Source organism: Octodon degus, unplaced genomic scaffold (assembly GCF_000260255.1).
Source record: "Octodon degus isolate 3935 unplaced genomic scaffold, OctDeg1.0 scaffold00264, whole genome shotgun sequence".
NCBI lineage: Eukaryota > Metazoa > Chordata > Mammalia > Rodentia > Octodontidae > Octodon > Octodon degus.
In genome coordinates this window covers 2,193,801-2,199,452 of record NW_004524840.1, presented here as the reverse complement: position 1 = coordinate 2,199,452, position 5,652 = coordinate 2,193,801, and the positions used below count along the sequence as shown (strand labels likewise).

General features: G+C 36.0%; 1 pseudogene; it reads left to right on the top strand.

Moving 5' to 3' along the window:
• The first annotated feature begins 3,269 nt into the window (after positions 1-3,269).
• LOC101580606 lies at positions 3,270-4,275 on the top strand (annotated as a pseudogene).
• Positions 4,276-5,652: the final 1,377 nt, after the last annotated feature.

Below are 5,652 nucleotides of genomic sequence, written 5' to 3'. Positions count from 1 at the left end.
GATTCAAAACTAGGAGAGGAAAGATTTACATAGGTCACAGTTACTAGAGGTTTCAGTCTATACTTAGCTAGCTCCAAAGCAGAGCAGCACATGGCAAAGTGGCAGTTCATGGAGGCAGCAAAGAGCAAGAGCAAAATGGAGAAGTAGTGGCAACAATGGTTACAGAGAGCAAGTATGTTCCCCTTAAATTGCCTTCAGGCTGTCTTCCCCAGGCTGAGTGCAGTTATCACACCCACAATCCCAGCAGCACTCACACCCATAATCTCAGTGGATCATGAGTTAATCACAAACTCTAGAAGTCCACCCCATGACTGCATGAGGCTTTGGGGGGACAACTAGACACGAACCATAACAGGGCCTATGGCTACTTCCAACTGTTTTTCTGTAGAAGATATCGGTTCTCTGAATTTTAGTGCCTATGTTATAATTCCATATAATTTCAAGGATTTTCTATTATCTTCACCAAATGCCTCTTGGTATTTCTCACTATGATCTTTTATGTATCTGAGACTCTTCCTTATCCAGCAGAACAAACAAATGAAAGACATCCAAGATGAATCTCTGGATGTACACAGATTTATTTCCTTTATCAGAGCTGGTAACCTTATTCCTGCTCCTGTACTGGTATGTAGCTCCTTTCATTCTTCTGTGATATTTCTGAGCATATCACATAAGAAAATTCATTCATAAAATTAAATCTTCGTTGTATCTTGTGCATCTCAACAACATATACTTCATAACCAGTATTTGTTTTGACATTTGCGTAGCATTCTACATTGAAAAACCTTTATTTCAGTCTTTAAAATAACACAAAGCATTGTTCAATACCTACTATTTTAAAAATTGTGCTCTTTTTCCTCATCAAAATGAATAATATAGATATCCCCAAATTTTAAATTTGATAAGTAGATTTTTTAGTACAAATTTACTAGTCCATCACGTGCTATTTATAGTGGAACCTCTGTCTTCAGACATACAGCAATCATTTTCTAAGCTTCTTGATAATCAGATGCCCACAGTCCATGGCTCAGTCCCTAGAGTACACCTCAATTGTTGTGTCTCTAAAGTGCAAGGCAAAGATGCAAGTTTGACCATCTGTCTCAGCTTGTGTCCCTGTAACAGATGTAAAGGTCTAGGCATTTCTACATGCTTGTTTTTATATTTTAGAACTAAAGATTGAAGCCAAGTCTCATACTTTCTAGGCAAATGCCCTACTACCAATCTATATATCCTGCCTCTAATGATTCAATTTCTGTTCACAGCTTCTTGATTATTTTAAGCTTCTTTCACATGTCACTTGACTTTTCAGACTTTCCTCACATAAAGGGAAATTCACGTAGTATAGTTTCTTCCAAGTGGTCTTCATTTGCAAAATTTTATGCAAGTTTTGCCTTTGGACTCTTAACTATAACATCACACCAACTCTTGATTTTTACCTAAAGTTTTGGATTTTTAGTCATCAAAGTTTCATCTTTTAATCTTTTACAATGTCCTCTTCCTAATATTACTATGCTCTTAGTTACTTTTTTTATTTTTGAGGCAAGATACCCAAAATCCAAAAGGGGAGGAAAAGTTTACTTAGCTAATAGTTTGGGGAGGATTCACTACATAATCAGCTGGCCCTAAGGCAGGGTGGCATGGCAAAGGTACAATCATTCATGGCAGTGGAAGACAGCAAAAGCAGCAACAGGAGGAAACACAAGCCTCTTTCTGTCCCTTTTACTCATCCAGACTGCTGGAATTAAGGTGGTGTCCTGTCAGTAGACTGATCCAGCAGTCACCCACCGGTATTCCCACCTTTATCGCTAACCCATAAGCCTGGCAGTGAATCACAAATCAATCACAAATTCAGATTCAGTTACCTGTGAAAATGCCCTATCTGCAAGGGTATGAGGCTTTGTGGGACACAAATCAAACATCTGTTTGTTAAATAAAACTTGGGACACTGTGTTCAAGAATGAAATTGGTTTTCAGTATACATTGATACATGTCACTATATCAAAGCTGACATAACAATATAAACATATCATAAACATATATATGTATGTATATCAAAACTGATATACAAACTTATTGAGGTACATCAATAGAAATATTATGGGGAATTTATTCTTGATTGTACAGCTACTAGAGATAATTTCTCAGTGGCTTGTCACTGGTTTTGCCTGCAGTTAGCGCATTTCAAATCTTCTTAGAGCAGCTGTTGATTATGCCCTGAAATTAACTCAAACATGGCTCTTATCTACTTGATAAAGATCTATATGATACAGCTATTCAACCAGAAATGATTTTTTTCCAAAGACCCTCATCTTTCAAAGAAAATGAAATATTTATGATGTAGTGAAATGTTATCAAGGACTTGCCTTAAAACAAAACCATAGGGAACAAGTGGTTAGTGATATACATGAACTATAATTTATCATCAGTTGGCATTGTTCAAACAAAGTGATAAGGACTTATTATACTCCATTTTTATTTCTCCGTGTATTTTAAATGTTTAACAATTAGAAGTTAAAACAAACCCGATGTTTCTTTTCTTGAGAGAACACTGCTCACACTAAAGATATTACAGAACAACTCGCCAAAGCAAATTAAAGCTTAACCTAATTGGTAAAAAGTACAAGCAAAACAGCTACTTCATATTGCTGCCTTGAGAGGAAAGAAATGTTATCTTTAAAGCACAAATCAGTTTGTAAGTGTTAGTTTTTAATTACTGGCTTAATATAGTTCATTAGCTTCCTCAAAGAAAAACTAAAATGATTTTTACTTTGGATTGTGGTACATTTTAAGAGGAAAAGGAATTGGTAACCAAACAAGCTGCTTCTATGATATTGACACATGCCATTCAGAAATTCACCTCAGACTTTGTGCCAGTGGTTGGTGATATGACTGAAAGGACATAGTTTTTAAAGCAATATCACTTCAAATGTCAAGTTGATCGATGGTTTAAATGATTAAAAGCATTGTAAGGTATGCCCAGGTGTTCGTTGGGGGAAAAGTTATTACAATAATCAAAAGATAAAAGTTGGCATACACTTAGATTGAAAGTAATGAAGTTTGACTGTCAAAGGAATGTATTTTGTAGTACTTATATGTTTGAGGTTCTCATTAATTTTAAACTATATTTGGTGATTGTTACAATTACCAGGACACATATGAGAGATCTTTATTTCATTTAGAACATTTTATTTTGAGAATCAAAGTTACACTCCAAAACTAATTTTGATCATACACAAGGTGCAGGAGTGGCTTGCGAGACTAGTCAGACCATGAACTTGGGAGATGTTTTAAAGCTTGAAACTGAATTACTGGATAGAAAAAACCAAGCTGATACTATCTCCATATGAAAATAAATCAAACATTTCTATGAAGATGGGAAATAAGACCAAGATTGTGAAATATCCTTAAGAACAAAACAACCTAGAAACAGTCTAAAGTCAACACAAAATACTTTATTGGGAGTGAAAAACATTTGCAAAAGGAGGCAGTTGGTTTGGAAACTTCACTAGCAAGAGGTGAAAAAGGTAGGATGAGACTCACCAACTCGGGATTTATGTATAAGCCCTGTACAGATGAAGACTGTCATCTATTCCAAAGAGAAATTTCACCCCCAGCCTCTAATAGGCAGAAGACTAGAAACACCACACATACATCTCTAGGAGTTAAACAGAAGCGTTGCAAAAAGCACATCATAGCTGAAAATGCAAATAGCAGTTTGTTGTGTTACACAAGAGCAACTTGACAAATTTTGATGACAGTAAAGGAAGGAAGGGATCAGTTCTCATGGCTGAGAATGAAAAGGAAGAAGAAACAAATCAGGATAGACTATATTTAAAGAGTATTCCTAATCAGCCAGACAAAGAGGACACTATAGAATTACTCAAGAAAACTTATTCTGTTTCAATTTTTAGAAAATGAAAATAAATCTGCTGTTAATAAAAACCAGGAGACATTTAAACAGTGTGAGCAGAAGATCATCATAGGGAATGTATAGAAAACACCTGAAATTTTCACTACTCTTGGTGAAAGGGAATGTGCCAGATGTTCATTAGAAGCAAAAAAGCGCAGTGGAGGAAACAGCTAGGTGAACCGGTGGCTTTAAAGAAGAAGGAAAAAGAGACTTCTAAAGAACAGAACAATTCTTGAGAAAATTACAAAAATAATAAAATAGTATGGGAAAACTTCAAATTCTTGACCGATGTGGGACTTCTGCTGACTTTTCAGATGTCCTGTCACAGTCTCCTTGTCAGCTTATCATAGCTCAGGCTGATGGGCCTTCATTGCATAAAGATAGTCAGATTTTAGAAGGCAAAGAATATGACTGATGGGCAGTGCATTTCAATCCATTAAAGAGTCATCCTGTCCACAAACACTACTAGTACAAATCTTTCTATTCATTGAGCTAACAGAAGGTAGCTGTTATCCATGCTATTTTGAATATACAGATACAAAATGGTCCTTCATGTCTCCATCTTGTAATATGAATAACCACTAAGAAGACAACAATGTACAATGTATTAATTATTTAAACTATCCTACTAATTGATTTTGAAACTGTCTCATTGCTATTTGTTTCCCAATAAAATTATTTTTAAAATTCAATGAAAAGAAAGATTTATACTAATAGTGTTTGTGGACAGGATATCATGTCTGCATCTTGTACTATGAATAAGCACTACTAAGACAACAATATGCAATGCATTAATTATTGAAGCTGTCCTACTAATCTGTTTTGAAATTGTCTCATTGCTGTTTTTTTTTCTCAATAAAATTAATTAAAAAAGAAAAAAAAAGAGTCATCCTGGATCTCAGTTTCAGCTGTGCTCACAAGCTCAATCAACACACAGACAACTGGAGCACTTCTGTGTCTCTTCTGCCACTCAGGAGCTGGCTGAGGTCAGCAGTGTTTATACGCCTGTACCTGGAAGCCAGCTTGGCCCTTCAGAGGAGGAGCAGGGAGCAAAGCCTGTTGGGGATGTCATTGTAGCAAATAGCCAGAAAAGAAACTTTCTTCATTCTATGACTGCCCCGTTGGACCCAGCAGAGATTGAAAAACGGGACAGATGATGACAAAAACAGAACATCAGAAAGCAATCACTACTCAGGTGGAAGAGAAATACAGGAGGAAACAATGGGAAGAGCAGCAAAGAAAGAAGGAAGAACAAGAAGAGGAACGTCGCTTGGCAGAGGAACAAGAAGAGATGCAGAAACAGTATGAAGAAGATATTTTTAAGCAAAAATGAAAGAAAGAGATCATGACTCTGAAGGTAAATGAGCTATTCCAAACAATACAGAAAGTACAGGAGCTGCCTCAGAGACTGAAACAAAAGCAAGGAACCTGAGAATTGTCTCAAAAGAGACATGACACTTCCAGAGCGGTTAAAAATCTTGGCGTTGATGATACATGTGGAATACAATACATCTACTAACATTTCAAATTCAAGATATGACTCTGGTGAAGCTGGTAGTAAAACAAATACATGTATCAATTCCACAACTTCTCCCAAGAAGAACACTGTTGCTGTGCAAACAGATGACTTTAATACGAGAATATTCACCAATGCACAACTACACTGTGGATCAATAACAGAAAGGGAAGCTATAAGTTGTTATCTCCTGAGATTTGTGCAAAATTTAATGGACAGTTTAACA